Below are 26,187 nucleotides of genomic sequence, written 5' to 3' on the forward strand. Positions count from 1 at the left end.
TTAACAAATTAACCAACAGAGTGGTTCCTCACCCGGTGCAGAGTCACAAATGGCAAAAACCAATTGACTCTGTCCTCAGGAGGTTTCACTTCCCAAATTAAGGGCGTCCCCTTCCAAACGGAGCTGTTCCCCACCCGGGGCAGAGTCACAAATGGACAGAATTTGTCCTACAAACCAACTGACTCTGTCCTTGGGTGGTTCCCGCTCCCAAATTGAGGGCGTCCCCTCAAAATTACAAATTGACCGCGGCCCAAACAAATCCTCCAGAGCACTTACTTTCAAATGTTTAGAAATGAGTCTGGGGTCTTGCTTCCATCCAGGGCGAGCCCCCAAATGTTATAACTTGAGCCCCGGTATAAAATCCAAGGAGGCAAGAGACCGAAAATTTAGTGGCAAAGGCTTTATTTTCAGGCCTGGCGACCAGTCTCCGGGAGCCAATTTGGAGACCGTCCCCTAGAAGCTGCAGGGAGGACTTTAAAAAGGGGCTGGAGGAAAGGGCGGGGGGAGAGAAACAAAGAAACCTGTAGAGCCATCAAACTTGTTGACCCGAGTCTGGAAACTGTATTGCTGTCTATTTAGCTCTGACAATCTAGGGAGTTTCTGGTGTTTTTTAAAAATTATTTTCATCCTGCAGACTGACATTATCTCAGAGTGGCACGTCTGCAGCAATATTTGGAGAAGAAAGTGGACAGTTAATTATCTCAGGACAGCTTGTCTTCGCTAGTGAGTGCGAAGGGGTCACAAGTTATGAGACGCTGGAACTTAAGTTTTACGAAGACCTGATATCTAACTCATTTGATATATACAGAACAAAAGGAAAGCACCGATTGGGGTTTGGGCCATAGTATTACCCGGTAATTTGTTTTAAGCTAAGCAGTTCTTAAAATTGGGGCAGGCTCATTTTACAACAGATCATCACCGGGTCAGGGGGAGGTCACCAGAAACCCAAATTCTTTATGGCCTAGATAGATAGGTGAGGGGAGAGGGAGGCAATAAGGCGCCATACAGAACAGAAAACGGCGGTAATGTGTCAAGGTCAGGGTAAAGGGTTAAACTCACACGCAAATCTCTCTGCACACAAGCAGGTTACTTTAAACAAATGTAAATTAATTGCCATTCTAGTTTTTCTTAGCTCTTTAGCGGAGAATAGAGGCTCCTAGCAGTGATTAACAACCCTTGTTAGCTTGTTTTAGCACAGCTTCTGTAGTTTGTAGAGAGCAACAATGGTTAACATATCAATTAGGTGAGATTTTTGCAATTCTTTACAGAGGAGAGTGTTGCTCAACAGATCAATTAGGTCCCTTAACATATCAGTTAGGGAAAAAAGATAAAACAAACACATTTAGTAAGCCCCTATACAGGTTTGCTATAATACACATATAACAAAGCTATTTTCTTAGGGTACAACAAGATCCTTCCATGTCTACACATCACCTGGAAATATTGGCACTGAAATCTAAGATCCACCGTGGAGTCTCCTGGCCCCAGCCCTCTGAGCTGCTTCTCCAGTACCCCGTTCCCATTGTTCTTCACCTACAAAGGCAGGGCCCATTCCCCACATCGCCCGAAGAACCCTAAACAGACCTGGAGTGAATGAATTTTTCATTATGAACATAAAGTGAAGCATCGTTTACCATATAAGCTCACACATGCCTTGGAACTTGTAGAAGTGCAAGAAAGAAATGATTAATGGTGCACCAAAGTAATACACAGAGCTGGCTCCTTCGCAAGAAAAGTCAACAGGAGGCTCTGGGTGGAAGCTAAGGCACTGCGGCTAAAGCTGGGGCCCCTCAGCGTTTGGCTGGGCCGCAGGTGTCCAGTCCTCCCTGGAACTTTCACCCCTAGCTAACAAATGTGCATGTGGGTCCCTGGGCTCATTCATGCTCCTGTGCCCCTCTGGAGCACCAGTCTGCTGCCCATCTGCCCTACAGCTCCTGCTCATTCTGCAGCAACCCCCCCTGGAAAGACCCAGCTCTCCCAGGCAGTGATCCTTCCCTGGGCTACAGACTGTCTCCAGTCCTGCCACACAACTGGAAGGTGGCTATTGCCACTATCCCTTAAGAAAGAGTAAATTCCTTAAAGCAGGGATGATGCCATTTTGCCTTTCATTTCCAGCCCAGTCTCTGATGTACAGCAACCGCTTGGTGAATATTTGGTGCAGTGAGTCACTGTTATCGACAGGGCATCCTTTCTTTTCACCCTTAAAACAATTCTATGGAGCAAACAGAGGCTGTCAGGGGCCCCAATCCACGTGCAGGAGACTGATAGTGACCCAGTGGTGGTGATGACAATGCGGTGCTGAGAACTAACACTGCATATTTGCTGGTAAGGCCCCCTGCTGAGTATTCTGTGTCCACAACTAATTTGTTTCATACAGCATCCAATGCCTAGAGGGGCCATGATGGGAAATTGAGGCTCAGAGACAAGCCTAGACCTCCAGGGGCTGTTGCCAAGGGCGCATTAGCGGAGAAGCACTCAGACTTTGGAATCCATGCATCTGTCTGCTCTGTATGAGCCTCGGGGAGTGTCTTCTTTCTCTTTGCCTCCATTTCCTCATATTTAAATAGAAATGTCACATCGTCATCCCATCGCATTGTCTACCGTGGGGCCTTTTGTGAGGAGCAGCTGAAGTGCGGGCCTGTTCCCAGCCTCCACACCTATTTCAGACACCTGCTCGGACTCTTCCTCCAGGCCCCAGGCCTGAGCTGAAGGAACAGGAGGAGAGCTCAGAATCAGTGGGGCTTATTCTCCTTGGGAAGTCTAGAGCTTGGCTTTTCAGGCCGACTTCTCCCAGCATGGACTCTGCAATGGCCCTGACCCTTTTCCAGTGTTGATCACACCGAGGCTCAGGTAAGAAGACCCCACCTGCTGGGAATTTGTGGGACTTGTCAATGCCCTGGAGCCCTCACCTGGGTGGAGACTGTAGGTCTCAGTTACATGACAATAGCAGGTTCCTGTGGGAGAGTGCTGTGGGGTGAGGCACCCCAGGCCACCTGCATCAGGTCTGAAGGCTGCTAGGAGCTGGGGGAGGCTGAGGAGCACCAAGACAGAGGCTTTGTGCTGGAGAGATGCTTGGAGCCACTCGATAGGCAGGTTCTCAGGACCATAGTGCCCTTAAGGAGAATCTTGGGCTGTGTCCCCCTCAAAAGGGGAGTCGAATCAGTGTGAGAGCCATGAGGGCAAGACCAAAGCTTCTGCCCTTGGAGGGAGGAAGTTCTCTGAGAAAAAGAAGAACGATGTCAGGGATTTAGCTCAGCAGCATAATTTGCCTGCTTAGCAAGCGTGAGGTCATGAGTTTGATACCCCAGTGCCACCAAAAAAAAAAAAAAAAAGAAAGAAAGAAAGAAAAGAAAAAGAAGGGCGATGCCAGTTCTTAGAGTCCTGAACAGTCTGGGCTTCAGAGTACCAGGCTTACACCCTCTTCCATGCTTCTCCACCAGCTAGGAAGCCTGTGGTCTCAAATCACCTCAGGGCTGAAGGCCTCCGTGGTGGGTACCTTTGGGAGATAGGCTGTGGGTTCCCCTGGAGGCAGGGCAAGGGAGGCCAAGCTGTACCCAGAGCTCTGTGGCTGCAAAGAAAAGCAAGAGGCAAAGGAGGCAGGGGCCCTGGCAAAGGAGTGGTCAGTGCAGAACAGGAGGTGAAAGGGAGGGACTGACTGTCAGAATGTGACCATCCAACTTGGGTTTCTACTCAGTTGTTAGTGTGATTGACATAGGGATGAGAGCAGGGAGGACAGGAAAGTATCAGCAGTGATCCATGCATTCTCCATGCAAGGCATTGTTCTATTGAGATATCTCACCTTGAGGGTAACCAGTCATTCTCTGTGACAATAAATTGAGTGACAGAGAGATGTAGCATTGCCCGAGGTCAGCAAATACTGAGGATTTGAACTGGGAAATTTGGCTTTAGAGGTCAAATTTGCATGGCTTCTTTTCTGCAGAAGACCCCAACATGAAGTCTGGGATGGTGGTGGTGGCGGGGTCCCTCTTTCTGGCAGACAAGTGGATGCGGGGACTTGAGGAGCAGTGGAGTGGTAAAGGAGAAAGAATATTAAAAACAAATTCAATAGGCTGAGGATTTAGCTCAGTGGCATAAATGCCTGCTTGGCAAGGGCAAGGTTGTTTGATCCCTGGTACCAAGAAAAAAGAAAGAAAGAAAATTTCAGACTTCCACAATTTTTTTCCAGAGACTAGTTTGAAATGTAAGGCCTACATGAACCAAGTCCCTCCCCCCTCCACTTTGGTACCAGTAATCAGACTTAATCAAACTTTTGCTTGGCAGACTGGCAATGTGCTACTGGGCTAGATCCCCAGCGCAAACAAATCAAGTGTGGCAGAGAAAATCCTAGTGCAGTTTACCCCGAAATATGAGTGTTATAACTACACCAGGATTCAGATACAACTGACAGTGTTCCAGAAATTTCCCCCATAAGTGGATATTATGGTGCCTGGCACTGTTTAAAAAATAAAACAACTACATACATGCTTAGAAACAGGCAAAAATAATTGATGGAGTAACTAACTAGGGACAAAAGCAAAGTTTAACTTCAAGAGCTGTGAATGGAACATCTGATGTGGTTTGTTTCTGTATCGATCATATGATAGGAAACTCCAACAGCCTAATCAGCTCTGTTCTTTGTGTTTCCACGCACTGCCATAGGTTCATGGTCACAGTGTCATTTTTGTTCCAAAGCACAGAAATCTGGAAGGGGGAAGGATTAGGCTACAGCTGTGTCAGGGCTTCTCTTTCCTTCTGCCTGGGGTTGCTACGGGCTTCTTCCTCTCCTAAAGAGGAGAGAAAGTTTGTGGCCTGGCCTGTAGCTTATAGAGCCCTGACTCTGCTGCCTTCCTGTTGGGAGCCGCAGCCCCGAGCCCGGTCGCCTCACTTGGCGGACGTGAGGCCTGTAGTAAAGAGTAAAGCCTGAGGTAGATTACCCCTCCCATCGAGCACGTTAGTTTCCTGCTTACCGCGTAAGCAACCCGCTCAACAATATAGTCTGCCTGGCAACTGATGATGTTAGCCAATCAGCTTGCCTTGCTTACTTTAACATGATTGGACACTGTATCCGTATATATACTGGTGCCACCCCTGGGGGGGAAAAAGAAGCCCGGAAGTAGAAGCCCAGAAGGAGCCGCGGGGAGCGGACCAAAGGAGGCTTCGGCTGGGAGCGATCCCAGGGCAGGCTGTACGGAGAAGGAAAATAAAAGAAAAGGTTGTCCACTGCCAGGCTTTGTCGTGTGTCCTTCCTGCCGGCCGGGAGCGACATCGACACCTTCCCATCTGTTTTCTCCCTCCTGGCTCCCTGGGGCCCATCCCAAGGGAGTGTAACTCACTTTAAGGGAAGACGACTCAGACAGAGGATGTGATTTTCATAAACTCAGGGGACTGGCCTGGCTCAGCGGACAGGAAAGCCTGGAATACAGAGTTGTCTAGGGCAACCTACATGTTCTTGGGAGGCCAGGTACAAGGTCAAGTCTGAGGGTGCGGGGAAAGAGTTTGCATCTTCTAGGAAAGCTGCCTTCCAGTGGGCTGGAGGGTTATGTCCCATCTTTCATTCATAGCCATAGCCAGAGGTGCTGGCTAGGTGGGTGCAGAACAGGTGCGTGGGGCCTGCCTCCCTCTCTCTCCCACCACCCTCCAAGATCTGTTCCAAGAAGCCGTTATGGTAACTTGTTGGAGACCTTGAATTCATAATGGTTAATTTTGCATATTTCCCCATGAGATAAAAGGAAAGATTGGGATTACTGGTATCACCCATCTGAGATTTCCTATTGACTCTTCTAAACATAAGATCATCTATGCCTTCCTGAGTCATCTCAGGATTATATGCAGGTCAAGATACTTCTAAGTATCTTGGGTCTTCTTAAGGCAGGCAGTCGAGACTCTTGGCTAGGCTCCCGATGGAACTGAACATTTGGAAAATGGATTCTGTTTACACAGCCTCCTTGGAATACTTTCTAATGTGCCTACTTGTTTTCTTTAGCCTCCGTCATCTGCGTTTGCACAAACTTTAGCTTTTACTAACTTGGTATGTGTTGTTCTTTCCTCTCTAAGCCAGCTTTCCTGCATTCCTCAGATGATATTATATGTAATCTCAAATATAAAGGGCAACATTTTTGTTTAAAGAAACACTACAGTGCCTCCTAACTATAATTTAGCTTTGTTTTTATGATTCCCTGCCATTTGCAGGGAGGCAGAGTGCCATCAGGCCTTCTGTGTTCTCCTTAATCTCATCCACTTGCAACCTATGTGACTTGAGGTAATTTACTTAATTAAGTTCTATCCACTTCAATTTTTTCACTTGTGAAGTGGAACTAATATCTTCTTCAGAGCTGGACAGAGTCAGAGATAAGATATATAAAATTGGGGCTGGGGATTTAGCTCAGCAGCATAAGTGCCTGCTTTGCAAGCCCGCAGTTGTGAGTTTGGTCCCCTGCACTAATAAAAAAAAAAGATATGCAAAATCATGGCTTAGTCCCTGGCTCATAGGAAGCAATCAGTCATGGGTGATTCCTCCTATTTCTAACAATAGGCCATTTCTAAACTTTTCAATACCCTGGAAAACAAACTACAGCTCTAATCTCAGGAATTTGTAATTGACACTGTGAGAGTTGGCTCAAAATGCATGCAGCTTTCAGGTATTCTTGTTTAGGGGCAAGTTTAACGGCTCAGGGATTGTTTGGATATAAGAATTAAAATAAGCTCAGTTTTCATTGTGAAAATCAATCCAGTTTCTTGTCTGTCTTGATGCATTGATCTAATTCCTCTCTTTTTCTTATTGAAAATGACTTTGTATTTGTGGGGGAAAAAAGTAAGGAACATAAAGACATGGCTAGGTCGAGCATCTAACCATTAGGACTTTCTCAACAAGACGAAATGACAGCTGTAGCAGTGGGAGAGTTAAGAACCTTTAAGCCACCAGCAGTGCTTTCTATAGTAAATTCCTTCAGCCAGAGAGATACATTTGTCCCTCTACTGGAGGCCTCTGTACAGGTGGCCACCCAACGTTTCAGAGGCTCCAGGAATACAGCTGCACAGAAAGGTGGCTTGTCCCCATTTCCTTCCTGTCCTTTATTTCCTTTGTCCCTAATAGGAAGATGGTCCCTCAAAGCATGAGTACACTGAACCCACTCTCTACCTTTCCCAAATGTACCATGCTCTGAGCAGAGAGTCCATGCCACTCACTGTGGGTGACAACCTTGTGCACCCACTGCAAAGCCACATGACCTGGAGGAACATGGCAGTTGGGACCGTGGAGACTGTTCAGAATGGCCCAACTGTGTTTTGATGCCACAAGGCCCCAAACTTTTGTTCAGACACCGCACAGTCTTCTTTCACTGCAGTCAGTTTTTCTACATTTGAACTGGAATCCTGGCTAATGGACCATGGAGTATATGGGAGGAGAGTGCACCAAATTTCCCTGGATTTCTGACCAGTTTTTTATAAATATTCTCTCAGGGTTGATGCCCTTATGAACCTCTAAAGCTTGAGCCCTCTTCTAGAAATTTAAATTCATATTCCGACTCCAAGGACACAGGGCCACCAATGTCCCCTTGCTTCCCAGAAAAACTTTCACTCTCTTATCCCAAAGTCCAGCATCGCTTTTCCCTTTTCCCCACTCACAGAAATCAGGGCTCCTCTCCCTCTTTTTGTTCTTTGTGGAAAAATCCTAATCTTTGGCTTCCAACTCCAAAAGTCCAGAGAAAAAGCTCCTGATAGTGTTACAATCATAGTGTACCCCACGGGGACATGGAGAAGCCTCTCTGATAGAAGAGTTGGTGGCAGAAATCTTGGCAGTGATCTGCACCAATCACCACAACCATCTTGGGCTGCCTTGTTAGCCCTCTGGTGGGTACCCATGAGCTCAGCATAAAGTTGGACAAATGTCCCTGGTTGCAGATCACCCGGGCCATCATAGCTCTGCAGCAGGCCAGGATACTGTTCTAGATTTAAGTGGCTTATACTGGCAGTGTGGCTGACCAGGTCCTTTGAGACAGACATGGAGACATCATTCTCGCAGAGGCTGAAGGAAATGAGCTGGGAGCAGCACCTGAGGGTAGGCAGGATGGTACCAATATGGTACCCTTCCCTTTCACATGCCTGCAAGTCCAGGGTGGTCAGGGTGCGGCAGCAGGGCTTCTCAGAAGTTGCAGAGGCTTGGGACTAAATTTGTGTGACTCCACTCTGACCCAGGTCTCTTACCTAACTGACAGTGAGGTGTGGGGACAGATGTTTGCAGGCGAATAGTATTTGACATTCAATAGATACTTCCTGATGCATAAATGCATCATCAGATTAGTTGCAGTGAACTGTTGAAGGAGATGCCTGGTGTAAAGTCAGCTATGAGGGAGTCTTCATGGGGGTCTTCAGGCAGCTGAGCACCCAGAAGCAGGCACAGTCCACACGGAGCTCCCGGAGGCACTTCAGCTCCTGGAGATGACGAATGAACCTGGTTACATACTCTACATTTCTGCTTGAGGTACAGTAATACTTACTAGAGAATGGGAAGATGGCAAGTGTTTGAAGATGTCTCACCTGGCCCAGGTAAGGAGCAAAAGAAGCCAAGTCTGTCACACTTCAGGAGTGACACACTTTCATTTCCCGAACACAGTTCAGCTTTAGCATGTTCATGACATCGGTGAAGTTGGAGGAAGGCATCCCACACATCCCCATCTGATTACAGCACATCTTGTTACATGGAAGATCAGAGTGAGCAGGTATACAGAGCATTGCGCGCTGTGGTTTCACTCCTCGGCAGGCACTGCATGGTCAGCTAGCTCATACAGGGACTGCAGGCCCTGGATATTTGTCCTGATGGTTTTCGAGAAGAAGGATCCACGTGTGCACACAGGTGTAAGGCCAGGGGGTAACTGGAAGCTCCAGGACTGAGCCTCGAGTCTAATTTCTCACTCTTGTCTTTCTAATGCATCCACAGTACCTAGAGTAGTAGTGGGCGCTCAGCAGATGTTTCCTGATGAACAAACGTCTCATCAGACTATTTGCAGTAAACTGATTTAAGGAGACAAAGAAACCAGCTGTGTCTGTGTTCTCTAAATATCTCTGCTTTCTTTAAATTTAAACTTCTTGATTTTCAGTGCTAAGAGCAGTACTTACTGTGTTTTTTACTTCTCCAAGGGCTCAAGAGCTTTCTCAAGTTCTAGTTCCTGGGTGCCTTGCACTCTTTTCACCCCTCTTTCAGTCACTGCTGCGATGGAGACGTCCAGCAGGTTGTTGATGATGCTGACACCTGCTCTTTCGGAGGCAGCCACAGCAGCCTTGAGGTCAGAGGCCCTGGCCCAGGCTCCCAGCCACAGCATGGTGGGCTCTCGGCACACATGGCATTCAGTGGACAGGATCGGGGGCTTGTCCTTCAGCTCCTGCACGATGTCTAGCTTGAGCACCCACAGCTTCATTGTGAGCATTCTGTTCCCTTCCGTTATAGCCCAATCCACTTGCAGAAGGCCAGCCCTCGACTCCAGGGATTGCCAGCAGTGTTGGGGACTTCCAAAAATTGTGCCTGCTGCATTGTATCCCATGGAGCCCCAAGAAATAAACAGGAAGTCAGTTTGCTGCTGCAGCTCATCACCAATGCCCTCTTGCCAAGTCCATGTGCCATCAGGCCCTCCTTGATGGCCTACATATGCCCACTGATTATATCCTCTGCTACAGCTGGAGGGTCCAACCTCACTCAGGTGCCCTGGTGAGTTTGGGAGGTGCAGGGGGACAGGCAGACATTGTGGGCCACCAGGAGGTTGGGGGAGGTCTTCCTTAACAGATGGGTCACCTTGGCAGCTGCAACTCTTCAGTCAACTGCAGAGCCCCGAATCACCCTTTGGCACTCTGCAGAGGATGCCAGAGATCAGGACTCGGCTCAGGCCCTCCTCCACCGGGGGCTACAGCATCTCTTGTAGCTGGGCATGCCATACGTGGGAAGCTGGCAGCAGTTGTCAGGAACATGATGGAGATAAGCAGACAAGGTGAGAGGTGCTGAGGGTGGCCACAGTCGCAGGTCCACAGCAGTGGGGGAAGCAGCTGACATGCAGAACAGAGATGGCTATGGGGTGAAGGCCAGTGGGCACAGGGCTGTCTACTGGTTGGAATCTGGATTTGTGGGGTATCTACTGTATGCTCAGCTCTGCCTTCCAAAGTCCTCCATGCTGCCCCTCCAGTTGCCACCATCTCCCACTCAGTCTCCCAAGGCCTGCAGCACAATCTGGTTTTTAACTGATGTCTAAAAACATACAACTATACAAACCCCTATAGGACAATGTGATATCCTGATACATGCACACATGCAACGTTTAAATCATAGCTGTGGCTAAAACATGTCTATGTCCTCAGACATTATTTCCTTGTGGAAAAGATGTTCAGAATCTTTTCTTCTAGCTTTTTGAAAAGTGCAGTACAATAGTGGTAGCCATTCCACCCTCAATTTCTACGAGATCAGCTTTTTAGATTCCACATCAATGAGGTTATATAGCACTTGCCCTTCTGTGCCTGGATTATTTTACTTAATGATCTCTAGTTCCATTCACGTTGTCACAAATAACAGGATTTAATTTCTTTTTATAGTTGCGTATTATTCCATCATGTGTAAGAACCATACTCCATGAGTTGATCAGCTGATAAACACTGGGTTGATTCCATTTCTTGGCTGTTGTGAAAGGTGTAGTCTTTCTTTTCAGGGTTCTGATGATGCTGTAAATCACACTAAATGTAAATAGATGAATACTCTTTCTCGGGGTCTGCTTGGGAGGGTAGCAGTGGCCGAGGGAGGGGCACCAGCCTGAGACCTCATTGTGTGCGGTGTGTTCAGGAAGGCACAAGACAGTGTGACGGAATCCCTCCCCGGTGCTCTGAAGGGTGCAGAGGTGCCCTAGCAAGAGTCACTCCACCAGCAAAGCCCAGCATCAGAACCAAGAAGCAGCAGAGGAACAAACCTGGCCAGGGACAGAGCTGTCCATGACCAGTTCAGGAGGACAACTGAGCGCTGTCCAGGAGAACCCACCCCTGTTGGCCATGGCTATTGTTCCCAATGTCCCTACTAGAAAGAGGTGCTGTACTCATAGACTGACTGAGTTTAAATTCTGAGTTCTCTATGTTTAAATATAAAATTACTGAGTTAGCTTAGACTTAAAACACATACACAGACACTTTACCTGGGAATTCCACCAAACAAAAATCTTTTATATATCTAAAACACCTGTTCTTTAAAAATCTCCATAAATTGATATGGAGCAGCAGGTGCCACAGTCAATTGATAAACAGTCGTTCACCAGAAATGCAGTGCTCATTGGAATGGCAGCTGGTGGAAATTTGGTCAGAGTTGGCAGTGAGTGTCCAGAGAAGTCGGTGGCTGGGTGTATTTTCAGTGGCACAGCAATGTGTCTGCTGCAGGGGCTGGTTAAGGCAGGCTTCTGATGCTCACCTGCGTGATGCTGGGAGACCTCAGGGTCTCAGTGCCCGCTGTATTTTATCGTGTTCATTGTCCTTGGGTTTTCAAGAGTACCATAAAACATGAGGCTCAGCCACAACAGAGAGTCCATTCTCACTTAGGAGCCCCAGTGACCATGGAAGGTATAGGGTGACAGGCAGACATTGCAGGGCACGAGGAGGCTGGGGGATGAATCACCTCTCCTCGGTCAACTGCAGAGCCCTGGATCTGTAAGTGGGAGGAGAGGTCTAGAGCTGGCCTCTGCGTAATTCAGAGAAAATGACAGAGAAATGGAGAGGAAGCCTAGGGCTTGGTGCTGCCTCTCTCTGGAGCTCAGTAGGGGCCACAGCCAAGCGTCCCCCAGCAGACAGGAGCCTGAGAAGGTACCCAAGCCTAGAGACTGAAGGGGTCAGAAAAGGAATGGAGGTCTCAGGGAGGTCTCAGGGTCAGACTATCATCAGACTGAGATTGGAACAGAGGGTGGAGTCATCTCAATTCAAAGACAAGGTGCAGAAAGACAGCAGAACTCTGGGAAGATGATCCACTTTTCAAATAATTACATCCCTTGAAGGTAGAAAAAGCCTAGATTGAAAGTCCCAGTGGATAATCTAAAGAAATGGTTTAGACTCCCACCCACATAGTTCTTCTGTTACTTGTAGTCTCCACGTTATTATGACAATCGTGCCCATCTATGCCAGTATGGCAATGTAGAGAGTCCTAGCTAGGATTCCATGGACCTGGACTCTTCACTGAAAATCCACTCACTTCTCTGGGCCTGATAGAGTTCTCTGTAAAACATTAGCAGCACTCTACATAAGTTTGTGAGCATTAAATGAAATAGACCGTCTCAAGGAATTTTTAAAAGTTAAACCAATGGAAAAAAAAAGTTAAACCAATGGCCAAAATCATTTGAAAGAAAGAATTATAATTATGTATTATACAAGCTATAGGATGGGCTGTTATGCACTGATACTGTACTAAACACGACTTTCAAATTTATTTCAGCTTTTCTCTTTTGTGTCAGATATTAGTAGGGGCCTCTGGGGCCAAATTTCAAAACCGAAAGACATCAATGAAATGTCTGATAAACTATAAGCCCTACCCAGTCTCCCAATAAGATATTTACATTTCCACTTACTGTGGACACCAAGAATAAATACTAATGTAAGACTGGCTAGTGAGGGAAACATGTTTTAAGAGGGAAAAAAATCTTACCAAGTCTTGATAACAAGGTACTTGTGCCACATTTCCGCTTTCCTAGAGAAACAGAGGTTCTATTGCTATTTGTTACCATTGATTTCTTGCTAAACTATCTCAATAATCCTATCACAGTTTCACCTCTCTTTAATATTTTTGTCAGTAGTATCTTTATATTTTGAACTACAATGTTTGAAAGAAATTTTTTTTTTTGGTACCAAGAACTGAACTCACAACCCTGCTCTTTCCAGGCAGGCACTGTGCCTCTGAGGTATATCCCCAGCTCTCTGAAAGAATCTTGGTGACATAGTTGCTCAGGAGTTTTAGTGCGGTAACCTAGTTTTCAAGTAAGGCAGATTTGGATCAAATAGGGGATCTGAGAGCTGAAGTACAAACAGTCAAAATGCCAACCAGAACAAAAATACTGATAAAAATAAATTTAATTTTTAAAGTCCAGGGATAACCTGAATGAAAAAATTTACAAAGGTGACATCAGGGGGAGATGTGAAGAGAGGGACAGGAACCCTAGTAAAAGTTTTGAAAAGTTAAGATTGCAATAGTGCAGTGAAGCCCAGTAGAAAAGCTTAAAAATTGGGGTCAAACTCTTAGAGTCCTCTTATGCAGTATGTAGCATATGTATCTGTTTCATTTGATCAGAAATTATTGTAATGTGAAGACTATGCTAGCATTTTAGAAAATTTGAAAACTGAAAGCAGCCAGCCACAATCTCACCACCTAAGTGTAAGTCTTAAAATGTTTCCCTCTTCTCTTCTGCCTTTGTTCACATGGGAGACCAGAATTGCTGCCCCAAAACATGATGTGCTATAGAGCTGGAGACAGGTGAGGCGAGGCAGGAGAGGCCTCAGCCCTGCTTCTCCTCGGCTAAAAGCAGGATGTTGATTTAGAAAGACCAAAGGCATCCTTCATCCTTCTACCAGGAAGACAAAAGTTAGCCACGTAAGACAGATTTAGAGCCTTCCAGGCCCAAATCAGAAATCTCCAGCAACAGACTGTACTACCTGGTTTTACCTGGCTGCTAGCTGACCTTGCCCCAAGTTGCAACTCAGCAACTCTTGAGTTGTTATTTGGATCCCTCTTCTAACAGTTTACTTTTCTTGGTTGAAGATGCTATAGTAAGATTCTCTAGGTGTCTTCCGGGTAGGTACAAAATACTATCATGTGTCACTTAAGAGAATTCATCCTGAGAACTGGGTCCTGAGGAGGTCCATCTTCCCATGATGCATGTTCGTCTCTGTACACTCGGATGGCACACACACTGTGGCTGCCGCTCCTGCAGGACAGCACTATGCTGAATACTATAGGCAAGTGTGACACAATGGTACTCGTGTGCTCACACTTATCTAAACATAGAGGAGGAGCAGTCAAAGCACGCTATCAAAAATTAACAATGGTGCATCTGAGTATGGCAGTTAATGGGATGGGCCCTGTTATGGTTTTCATAATCATAGATTTAATGCTTACATTTGCTTTTCTTACTTTCTTTGCTGTCCCATGAACATATTCAGGTTTCTTCATCTTTTTGAGACAGGTCTTCCTTAGCTCTTTATTTTAAATGGAAAGATTTGATATCTATGAAAAAGACTAACAGATAGAGTGGCAAAAATGGGTATGGAGGGGCTGGGGATTTAGCTCAGCAGCATAAGCGCCTGCCTTGCAAGCAGGCGGTCGTGAGCTCGATCCCCAGTACCGATAAAAAAAAAAGATGTGTATGGAAAACCACTTGCCCCTGAGAAGTTACATATCCTCTTTAGTGACTGCCAGCATTGATTTTTGAGACTCTCCTAATTAGGGAAGGTTGTAATTCTACCAACAGCAAAACTCTTAGGCCCTTCTTTGAAATTATTTGGCAGCTCTCTCTTTCTCCTAGGAATACTGATCTTCCCTGTATATATTTATTTGATGAAAAACTATTTGTATTTTTTATCCTGGGAGTCAGTCCTGGGAAGTCATAGCCTCAGATTTCTAAAGCAATGACTAACAGCAAGCTAACCACATGGAGAACCCAAAGGACTGCCGAAATCCTGTAGACTTGACACAGAGTGCAATCTTAGCACTGCACTTCTATGTACTAAACTCAAAGATTCTCTTCACCGGTCCTCAGCAGGGTAGAGGGTGAAGGAAACCCCCCCCCCGCTCCCCCCCCCCCAACTCTCACCTTTCTTGGGGCAAGGTTGGACTTAGCACACCAGTGGCTCTCTAAAGAGATCTACAGTGAGCCAAGTTCCTGCCAGCTTTCCAAATGGTAAGAGGTTTCCAGCTCCCTTCTTTGGAAACAAAGCTCCCTCTTTGCTCCACTGTCATTATACATAATTTGTGCGATGATTTTTTTTTTTCCAAGCAGAGAGGAAGACAAATAAACTAAGTTGTTCTGGGGCAGTAAGCTTACCAGGTCTGCGTTGATCCCTAAATAAATGAAGCCTTGAGCTTTTCCAGTAAACCTAGATTCTGACCTCTATGACCCCTTCACTTCTTAACAAGATGGAGAGTGCCATTCAATTCTTACTTGATTCTAAAAAAACTTTACCCCGGCTTTTACAATGCTGATACCTGATTATGACATTTGAGGACATGATAATCATGTAAAAAAAATCACTGCTTTTCCATCATAATCTGCTAATGTAAACTGTGTAACCTTTCTAATATTGAGGACTCTTTCTCTTTAGATGTCAATCATGATTTATTTTGTTTGTTTGTAAGCCAGTTCTTCTGAAATCTGATTCCTGATACTCTTTGAAAGTAGCCTTTCTTTGTATGTATGAATACTTTTGTCTTTGAATCTTCTGTTTTCAAATCCTACAGGGTTGGTCCAGTATTTAAATTGGAATGTGGGCAGTGATGGGAACCTATTGTTCTGGGATCTCACACAAAGCTCAGGCCAAAATCATTCTGTTGTGTCACGCTGCCAGGTGCAAAACTGGGATTTGAAGCAAGCACTGTTTCCAACACACTTTGGTCCCCTTGACTGTCTTAAAGTTAAATGCCTGAATTTCACTTTTCAATTTAATTGCTTTCAGACTTTTATTTCTCCTGCTCATTGTCAACAGTGTCTCCATTTTCCCTAGGTGACCTTGGGGAAAGAGTTGGTGATGAGAAACAGTTGTTCCAATGTCTCTAAAATCCCAGCACATAAACTGCCATGAAATAAATTTAGTTCTGGCAAGAAAAGCAAGTCACTATGAATCTTATTTTATGGATAAGTTTTAGCTCAATGGTAACTAAGAAATCATCCGATCACATCATGTCACACCTAGGTTTCAGGCTGTAATTCCTTCTCCTCCCAATGCTACAATCACTTAGTTCCTACACACAGGACTCACACTCTGTTCCCAGTGACCTGCTCCAACACAGAAGAAAGCAGGTAGTCTGCGACCAGCTTCAGCAGTGCATTGTGGGCACTGAGAACTCTTTAACAGTGTCCTCCTACTCCATTACGCCCTGCTCTTATCACTGAATCTTGACTTTGGACCTCTAAACTGCTCTTTTAGAAAATTACCCAGAGCTGCTTTATCTTCAAAGTGCCCTGACCCAAGACCTTAGGAGAGATTTTTCCTATCTTTCTTAAATTTGAGCAACAATTGTGCCATTTACTGGTCAGGCTGCCCTGCCAGGTTAAAGGAGTATTATCACTTCTCCACTGCCAGCATTTGCCTGAGCTGTGTCAGGTGAACAGCACACCTGCTCACTGGGGGAGGTTTCCCTCAAATGGGCACTGGGCACTTCTCATTTTCCAGGCCCTGCTTGGGGTCTGGCAGAGAGCTTTTCATTAGAAGTGCTTATTGCAAATGTCTTAGTCTTCTGTTGCTGCTATGATTTCAGGGAGGGGTAGGATGGGCCTCAATACAAAGGGCCATTTTAAAGGAATTATGAAGACTTAGTATCCATTCTCCCCACCCCAATTTCTTTTCCTATTTAACTGCTTCACTGCCCATGAACATCTGTTCTTACAACCGTGGGCTGGAGGAAGCAAAGTATGTTAGGGTATGGGCAGTAAAAGGAGCCAGATAAAAACCCCCTGAAACTTAGTGAACGGGGCAGACCACCTAGTTCAACCTTTCCAGGCCAGCTGCTCTCACACAACTGCCTTCTTAGCACAGGTCATCAGCTCAGCCCTGTTTTAGTTTAAGCCATGCTCCTGCTCAGGCCAAGACATCTATTGAACCATCCCTCTCAGTACTGGCCTCACACCTTGCCTTGGTACCGGGGCCTCTGTTGTTCCTGATGGGCCCTGCCATGCCCCCACATCCTACTTGACCAATGGGAAGCATGACTGATGTTGTGTAGTATTGTGAGGTATGAGTCTGAAGTGGCAGTATGCAGATGCTCATCATTTAATGACAGAGTTCCATTCCTGTGACTAGTTTGTTAAATGAATGGGTCACTAAACGAGGGACTGTATATAGTATGTATGTTACTCAGGACAAAGAAATGGTGATCAATAGCTCTTAGAAGACTTTGTTCCTGAGACAGGTGTGGTGGTTACAATGCCTGTAATCCCAGGCCTCATGAGACTGAGGCAGGAAGATCACTGTGAGTTCAAATCCTGCCTGGGCTGCCTAAGTGAGTTCAAGGGCAGCCTGTACTACATAGTGAGACCCTGCCTCAAAAAACCCAAACCAAAACAAAACAAAAAAACACATAATATTCCTAATCACTCCCTTCTGCATCATAACAGGCAAACCATATATTTTTTTGAATATTGAGGCAAAAAAGCAACCTCATATGAGGTTGTCTCAACAATAAAAAAAATCAGGTAGCTAATTTTTCCCCATATCAGACATTACAGAAATAACACATATTTTGAAGACTTTTGTCTCTTCATGAATGCTGTGTTTATCTGCACAACATGCTTAGTGAATGTGCCTAAAATACAATAGTCCTCGTTTAAGGGCTAGGTTCAGGTCCTGTGACTAGGTTAAGTAAAGTGGTTGTTAAATAAGGAGCTATATATTGTACATGTATTTCAATATTTGGAACAAAGAAACGGTCAAAGGTGACTCCAACTTGACTTTTTATTTACATAACTTTTCATGCAGTCCTATAATGTACAACAGAACATTAGAGCCACATTACTATATTGTACAGTACAATCAGCAAAAATTGCCACACTACACACACGAGGTGTGCTGTACCAACTAGACACTGGAGCTTTATCAGTAAGATGCAAAGAACTTTTAAAAAAAAAAGGTCTGTGCAGCAAGTCTGAACTTAGAACAGTTACCCAGAGAGGCCATTAAACAAGGAATTTGTCCTCTTGTTCCTCACATTCCTTTGTGTTTGTCATATTCATTTATCTCGCTTGTTTGTCCTCATTTATTTGTATTTGTTCTCACGTTCCTCATATTCATCATTAGAAATGGACAAAAGATATATTTAGGGTCGACGGTACACTAAGAATTCTGCAAAGAATTCCAAGAGCAACTCAGAGCCAGAAGATTCACAAATAAAAATTATCATCGAGGATGCCAAATGGCTGTCAAGTTCATTTGTCAAATTCATTGATCAGCCGGGACATTGCTCAGTGGTATAGTGTGCGCATAATTTGTAATGGGGCCTGAGTTCAATGCTAGTACCCCCAAAACACAACAGGGTGATCCCCACCCGCAGGTAGGAGTTCGTGCGGTGCCAGGAACTGTTAGCTGCTTTGCCTCATTCAATACCAGCTTCATAAGCAGAAGGCATGCCATATTGGTGTGTGAACGTGTGTGGGCGCGTATGTACAGATGCACGCATGTGCACATAGGTACACACGCATGCGCACATAGGTACGCACGCGTGTGCGTTCTTTGACAGCAGGGTGCAAAGGCCTGGAGACTAATCCCCAAAGCTAGAAAATCCTACCATTCAGTTCCGACTGCTGCGTGGTCTTGGGTGCTCAGAGCCCGGGAGTTGCTGGGCGGAGAGGGTAACCCTCGAGAAACTGAGTCTGTACAGACTGTGGCCGTGGACACGTGTGACTGCGCGGCTCCATCGCGGGTTCGGATGTTTGTTTAGAGAGGTCTGGGCTCATTCCCAGGCTGGCCTCCTGTGTGCCTGCGTGCACGCTTCCTGCATGCTCTGCTGTGGCCTTGTCCTTTCCTCCTAAGCGCACACCTGGGTGGCACCCGCCAGGCCCTGCTGCCCTGGGTGCAGGGGCTGCTGAGTGCTGCTGGGAAATGAGCGGAGGCAATGAAGGAGAAGGGGCAGCCAGCTGGGAAAAATTGGAAGTCGATGCAGCTGGATGATGATGGGAACTCTTTTTTTTTTTCTCTCTCTTTTTTGGCTGGGAGATAAACGTGTTTTTGTTAGTTTAAGGGAGGCAGGGATTCACGTCAATTATTTGACCAGAACTTGTTTATGGATAGCTTCAGACTTTGAGACTTGGAAAGTGCTGGCACTAGGCAAAACTGAAGTGTTTTTAGCACAGAGGAAAATCCCTGAAGTCTCCTGATTATTGCTACACAAGTCTGCTCAGGGAACAAACACCCAGGCTTGACCTGACTCAGGAGGTAGCAAGGATGTTCCAGAGGTGCTACCATTTCTGTTTGGTTTCTGCTAAGCAAAACCAGGAGGCCAGGAAACTGTCAGTGTGATCTGTCCATCTCTGATCTGGGGTGAACTAGCTGCATTAGCTAGTCAGCAGAATAAGAAAGAGCTTCCTAAAGCCTGAAGGCCTGGAAGGTGGAATGCTAGATACAGACTCTGAACAATCCTCGAAACTGTTTTTCTAGTCCAGTCAAAACTCTGTGGTCGGCATAGCCGGCTACCAACTTCATATCAGCCCCTCTGCCATACGCCAGTTCACTTTTTGTCATTCTCTGATGTTTCAGGTGCCTTTTTATGCCTCTGTATCTTTGCCTCTGCCTGCAGATCCTCTCCCCCCAGTTATGCCTGTTGAGTTTTTCATTTGGAGTGGTCTTTTTCTGAACTCTGCAGAATGGCTCTACTGCTGCCTCTTGGCAATGGATAAGTCATTCGCTGCAGGTTACCAGGACACATTGTTCATAGCAGGAAATTAAAACAGTGTCATCCTCTGTAAGTCCTCTCTTAATGCTCATTTAAAGTTTATGAGGGAAGCATGGCTGGATATAATAAATGGCTGGAAGAACAGGGTTTCCGGGGTGGTGAAAGCACAGAGAAGGGAACCATTGGAGGGAGGAGTGGCAAGGGTCAGAGGCAGGCTGAGGGAACCTTTATAAACACTAAGCACACCCGTGACGCCCATGACCACCTCAGGGAGTCAGGGTGTCCATGGGAGAGAGAGAGGCCATCAGTGAGGGGTTGGCTAAGAATGGCTTGCAGTTGAGAATATGGTCTTCCATGGGACTTGGCAAATGTGGGAGTGATCCAAGCTGTGGTTGGTAGCCCAAGAGCTTTAAGGTCTCAAGATGGCTAAAGCAGGGTGTGGCAGATTCCAGCCCACAAACCTAGCCTAACTGGCTTCACATATGGCATGGCCTGCAACCTAGAGTGGTTTTACATTTTTAAATAAGTGGAAAAATCAAAAGGCTTCATGCTATGTGAAAACTGTACGCAATCCACGTTCAGGGGCCGTAATAGAATATAGCAATCCTTTCCATGTGTCAGTGGCTGCCTTCACACCTCAGTGACAGAGTTGAGAAACTGGGATTAGCTGCTGTTGGCTGTGGAAGGCTAAATTATTTACTCTCTGTTGCTTTGTGGAAAAGGTTTGCTGACCTCTGCAGTAAGGTTTGGGAATTGAGCTTTGACTTTTCGCTGCAGTTTGCGAGTCATAGAACAGTTCTAGATTGCTGTTTTGGTGATATTATTTACAAGTACAACTTTTTAAAACTTCATCTCTTTTCCATTCTGGGATGGTAGAACATGATCAATTAGCCACCACCAGTGATCCTGCTGGTCACCTCACCCCAATTTCCGCTCCAACTTTACTGCCCTTTTTAGTGACTGTGCACACCTTGGCCTTCTCAGAATCTCCCCTGTGAATCTGGTGGGTTCCTAAGGCAGGAGCTGGCAAGCAGGGGGCGTCCTCCTGAGGCCGGAAGGGCTCTCCCAGCAGCCTACGATTTGTCGAAATTTTCTAGTTGAATCTTCTTGCTGGTTTATAGTGGCATTTAATAATCTATACTTCAGGTAGCATATAGATTCAAGTTTAGGTCTTGTTTTTTCTGTAGGCACTGCCTCTGTCTAGCTGTGGACCTGGTTGCTTGCCCTACGTCTTAATTTTCTGGTGGGTCAAGAAATGTCATTAATTTGCAGTAGACTGTCTTTCCCTTTTACTAGGAGAAGCATATATGTTTTCTGGTTCTCCACACATAGTTTGGACACTGAGGACTGGAACAACTTATCCCCTATACAGTTTACTTTCTTCTTCAGGTACTGGGGATTAAACGCAGGCATGTAATGCAGAGCTACACCCCCAGTCCTTTTTTATTTATATTTTTTTTGAGACAGGATCTCACTAAGTTTCTCAGTTGCCCAGGCTAGGCTCAAATTTACAGTTCTTCTGCTTCAGCCTCCCAGAGTGCTGGGATTACTGGCATGTGTTGGCACTCCCTCCTGGCCCTATTCCATTGTCTTTATTAGTGTAAGTGTATTATTCCAGGAGAATCTTGCTCTGACAAATAACTTGATCGATAGCTAGTTACAGAAACTGCCTGAAAAACCCAGCAACTCTTCAGTAAAATCATCAACAGTTAATGCCTTAATATGCTGAATCTCTCATTTCAAAATCCTCACCTAGGAGCTGGAGATTTCACTCAGCGGCTCAAGTGCTTACCTGGTAAGCTCAAGGTTGTGAGTTGATCCCTCCTACCAAAAAAAAAAAAAAAAAATTCCAGTACTAATGATGATCCTGTGTCATAATTGTTCCCCAATTTTAATCACATTCTTCCTTCCCCTTGCATTACAAGACCTACCTCAGTATGACCACCCGCCTCTCAGTAAAATCCTACCTTGTTTTTCTGCTTAACGACACCAGCAAAGCTCTGTGGAAGTAGTGTCGTCCCTTATCGATGGAAGCAATAAACTTGGCTTTGTCTTATCAACAGGAGGCTGTGATATTTGGAAGGCTAGTGTGTGACCCAGTTTTAAGTAGCATCTTATTATGACTTTTCTCTCTTTCCTATTTTTCTGTAGGGTTATTGACCTCTTGTAGATTCAGGGTGTCAATTCTTATGATATGAGTTACTGATATTTTTTCCAAGTTGTCATATGTCTAACTTGTCTTTTGTGGATTTTTTCATTGAAATTATATTTTGTATGGTCAGATTTATCAGCTTCTTACTGCCTCTGAGTGTTGAGTCAGAAAAATTCTCCACATTCACAGTTTTTAAAGAGTGTCTTAGTTACCTTTATAGTTGCTGGTACAAAATACTGGACACCTGCAACTTAAAGGAGGAGAGATGTTTTGTTTGTTTTCGTTTTTGGTTTATGTTGTAAAGTCTCAGTCCTTGCATGGTCAGCAGCATGGTGGGAGCGCCTGGGTGCAGGAACACTGCTTAAGTTGAGGCCAACAGGAAGCAGAGTGTGAACCTGGAGAAGGGGAGGTCACCCTTCTAGGTCACGTCCACGGGGACCTCCTCCCTTGACCAGCTTCTACCCCTGACAACCACGTAATCCTCTTCTCAAAGCTACAAACCATAGCGCAGGAATTCACTGTGCTTTCTTCAAGTACTTGTGCTTTTGTGAGTTGATCTGTGTCCATTCTGAATGTCTCTTGATAAACAGTGAGAAGGGCTGGGAATTTAGCTCAGTGGCATAAGCGCCTGCTTTGCAAGTGTGTGGTCCTGAGTTCGATCTCCGGCACCGATTAAAAAAAAAAATGTTGTAGATAAACAGTGAGAGTAACAGGCTTGTTAGTTCTGTCCTTTCTCTGTGAGTGTTGAATAGAGTCATCTGCAGTACTGGAATATTCTGAGGACCTTCACTGACTTTACATGTCCTTATGCGGACTCACAAAAAAGGAGCCAATAGGAAATAAGCCAACTATATTTCTTTTTTAAAATTTTTTTTTATTATTTTGAAGGTAGTAAAATACCACAGAAGAAGATAGAACAAAGCCAATTTAGACAGTGTAGTGAAACTGGTACAGAACTTCACCGCAGGTTACTGGGATAACAGTAGTAGGTACCATAGTGTATCTTGTTACCTTCACAATAGTTGTTCTTTCAATAAGGTATAGCAAAATAAAATGAATACAGAGTATTATAGAACTTATCAAAACAGGATATTGAATAGAACAATACCATTAATCAGAATAAAGCAAAACAGTGGTAAAAATATTTGCCTTCAAAGAGATGGTAGAAGGAAATGTCCCTTATTTGCTATATTGCATATGGTCAGCGTCCCAAGAGATGCTCAGATCTTGCTCCCATTTGCTAAGGGGGGAGGGTGGGTGGGGTAGGATCGGATGTTTGATTCTCAGCCTGAGCGCCCAGGAGGCTCACTACCACTTACCAGGGAGGCGAGATGGTTGCCTGGTTTCCCAGAGCCCTAAGTTCCAACATGAAAAGCCAACTTTAAAGTAAACATGAGAGATAAATGTGTGAGGACTAATTCCCCTTTCCAAAATATTTTTTCCAAAAAAAGAAGGAGGTCCACGGTGTGCCAACTGCCTCTGCCAGCCACTACCCTGCCTGTGGAGGGCTGCGCCCTGCCCTGTTGCAGGCTGCATTATCAAGGCCAGGGCAACAGGGTTTTCAAGGACTCGGTGAAGGTCACGACAGGCAGCTGGCTGAGGGCGCCAGGAAGTCCTTGTTTTTCAGGATCCTCAAATCCAGTGTAAGGACGCTTGACTGCAGATTGTGATGTTCAAGAGCAGGCCCAGATCTCCCTTCCTGCGCTGGTCCTTAGGTTCTGGGGAGCGGGTCTTAGTGGATATGGAGAGCAGTAAGCAGGATGGGGGGGGGGGGGAGCGAGCAGATGATGCAGGGAGGAGCAGAAGCAGAGGTCCCGAAAGCACCGCCTGCTGGTGAGCATGTGCCAGGTGGAGGGCCAGCTGCTGGCCAGGACAGGGTCTCTACTCAAGGAGCTGACGGGCAAGGGCAGGGCCGACCTGAGAGCCAGTGCCCAGGACTGGCGTGCTACGGGCCCATGACCCCTGGGAGCAGGGATGCTGCAGGTGAGGGCCACACTTGGAGATCCTGTGTGGTAGGATGTGCCAGCTGCTGTGTGGACAGAGGCCCTCCCGTATCAACAAAGGCTCCATGTGCAAAAATAAATAAATAAAATTAAATCTTTGAGAAGTAGGATAGAAAATATTTCTAAATTTTATCAAGTCAACTGGCTAGCATTTTATATGGAGGATTTCGGGTTGGTTTGTATATCCCTATAATGATACAGTCAGAAGAAATTGGAGGACTTCCCTTTGGGCCCAGAGATTTACTAGCTTAATACCTCATGTAATGAGACCCCTTTCGGGGCATCCTAGAATGGATCAGGAGGACATGAGACCTAAAGGAATATACATTTTATTGTGCTCAATCATGTCGATGTAAGAGGAAACAGTAAATATGATTGATTGATTCACAGGGATGAAGTAGAGAAGCGGACCTGCCAGGCACTTCTGGTAATGACCCGTTACACCCAGATAAGCCCTGCACGGAGGAAGCGCCCTGCTGTCCAGCTGTGCTGAGTGCCCGCTGGGTGCGGGACCCCCAGTGCGCACACAGGCTTCCAGGCCCTTGGTCTGCGCCCCTGCACTCACCTTGGGGTGGGAGTGCGCAGTGGCTCTGGCCTCCCTGCTGCAGCCCAGCTCTCTGGGCCAACGTGAGCTGCCATAGAGAAGACTGGTTTCTTTTTTTTTTTTCTGTTTAAAGCTGTTGGTGGAGGTGTATATTCTCTGTCATTAGGTCTAGCCTAGTGTACACAAACGCCAGATGGGCTGCAGCCCAACTGCGGAACTGCAGGATCCCAGAAAATCTTTAAAGGTGTGAATGGAGGAGGGAGAGGACTTGGATGGTGATCCCTGGGGAAGACATGGGGGAAGGGAAGCTTTTTGGAGTTGTTTGTTTGTTTTGTTTTTTCTTGGCTTTGTTTCTGAAGGGGAGAGTGATTTGAGGCAATTTGTGCTGATGGAAAGGAAATTAATTTTTAAAAGGTGGGAGACAAGCCAGGCGTGGTGACACACACCTATCATCTCAGCACTCTTGGAGGCTGAGGCAGGAGGAGCCTGCAATCTAGGCAACCTAACAACTTAGTGAGGCTCTGCGTCAGTAATAGTAATAATAATAATAATAATGAGTTTAACCCTCCATCCCTGAGGGGGATAAAAGCTTAAGACAGAAGAGATCAGTGGCAACTTCAATTAACACTCAGGCTACTAATCTCAGACTGTTCTTGCAAGTTCCATGTTATAACTACTTGTAGGATTTAGCCTTCTCTCTAGTGTCTTAAAAAGAGTCTCTACTAGGGTACTTAATAAATAATTGGAAATTAATTTAAACCCATACTCTCAACAGGAGGGAACAAGTTATAAAGGAGGAAGTTCAGACTCTGGCTAACATAAGGGTTAGTCTCCAATAGGTGGGAGTGAGAGAGGAATAATAATGTGTAATGATACAAGAGAATTAGTGTTCAAAGTGCAGCAAAGAGAAGCATCTTTCTCTTTGAGTTGTACGCATGCCCTGTCCTCTCTGGGCATCGGTGCAAATGCCTTTTTCTAGCCCGGGCGTGGAGGGGTGTGGGGATGGTGGGGTGGGAGGTTTTTCTGGTTTTAGTTCAAGGAAGCCAGGTCTCATGCTCCACCTGTTGGTCAGTTGAATTTGGGGAATTGTTCACACGCTGCCACTTCTGGGAATGTAGCAAGCTGAATTCTGGGAATTAAAGTGCCTCCTCTAATTGGAGCTCAGAAGAGTTGCCCACAGGTTTGGCTTGCTATTTGCTGGCAGAAGTGTGATATAGAATGAGTGGGTTTGGCCTAAAGGACTGAGAAGAAAGTAGACAAACTAGAGAGGTGATCATCCACTGAGTGTCAAAGGATGTGGACCAGAGAGAGGGCTTAGGATGGTGTGTGACGGGGGAAGTTATTGACTGGCTGTCTGAAAGAATGATCTGTTAGCATCGAGGTCTGAAAGAAGTCAGTAGCTACTTAATTTCCTGTTCTTTTAACTAAAATAACTATTGATTCATAGGGATACTACTGAAAGGTGACTGTCTGAGTTTTCCCAGAGATGCGTACATTTCGAACAGCTTGCTTTAATATGGTTGATTCAGGAACAGTCAATATTTGTGCTGCTGTCCTTTGTTATTTGAGGCTACAAATCTTGTCTATCAAAGTAAAATGCAAGCAGTATCCTGTCATCTCACCATGCTCATTTTTTCTTGCACAGACATTACCTTAGCCTTTTATTGAGAAAGCAAAGTGCACTGGCTCTCCTCAGTGATCTGGAAGACAGCTTCTGGAGAGAAACCACCAGGGCGTGACTCTGGGCAGCACTATTAAAACCCTGTGACCCTGCAGATCAGTCACCATCTTTCAGCCTTGCTGGCAACAACCTGTGTTGTGTGTATGATGTAGATGAAAGGAGACAATCTGTGCAACATACCTTGCTCAGTGTTGAGCCAGGTGTTGGTGGTGC

The 26,187-nt window shown here is 45.7% G+C and overlaps 1 pseudogene; it reads right to left on the reverse strand.

The window, feature by feature from the left end:
- Positions 1–2,580: 2,580 nt before the first annotated feature.
- On the reverse strand, positions 2,581–8,658 carry LOC101788012 (PRAME family member 8-like; annotated as a pseudogene).
- Between the last annotated feature and the right edge of the window lie 17,529 nt (positions 8,659–26,187).

The sequence above is a fragment of the Cavia porcellus genome, unplaced genomic scaffold (genome assembly GCF_034190915.1).
Source record: "Cavia porcellus strain 051 isolate PalLab524CR breed Dunkin Hartley unplaced genomic scaffold, mCavPor4.1 scaffold_38, whole genome shotgun sequence".
Classification (NCBI taxonomy): Eukaryota; Metazoa; Chordata; class Mammalia; order Rodentia; family Caviidae; genus Cavia; species Cavia porcellus.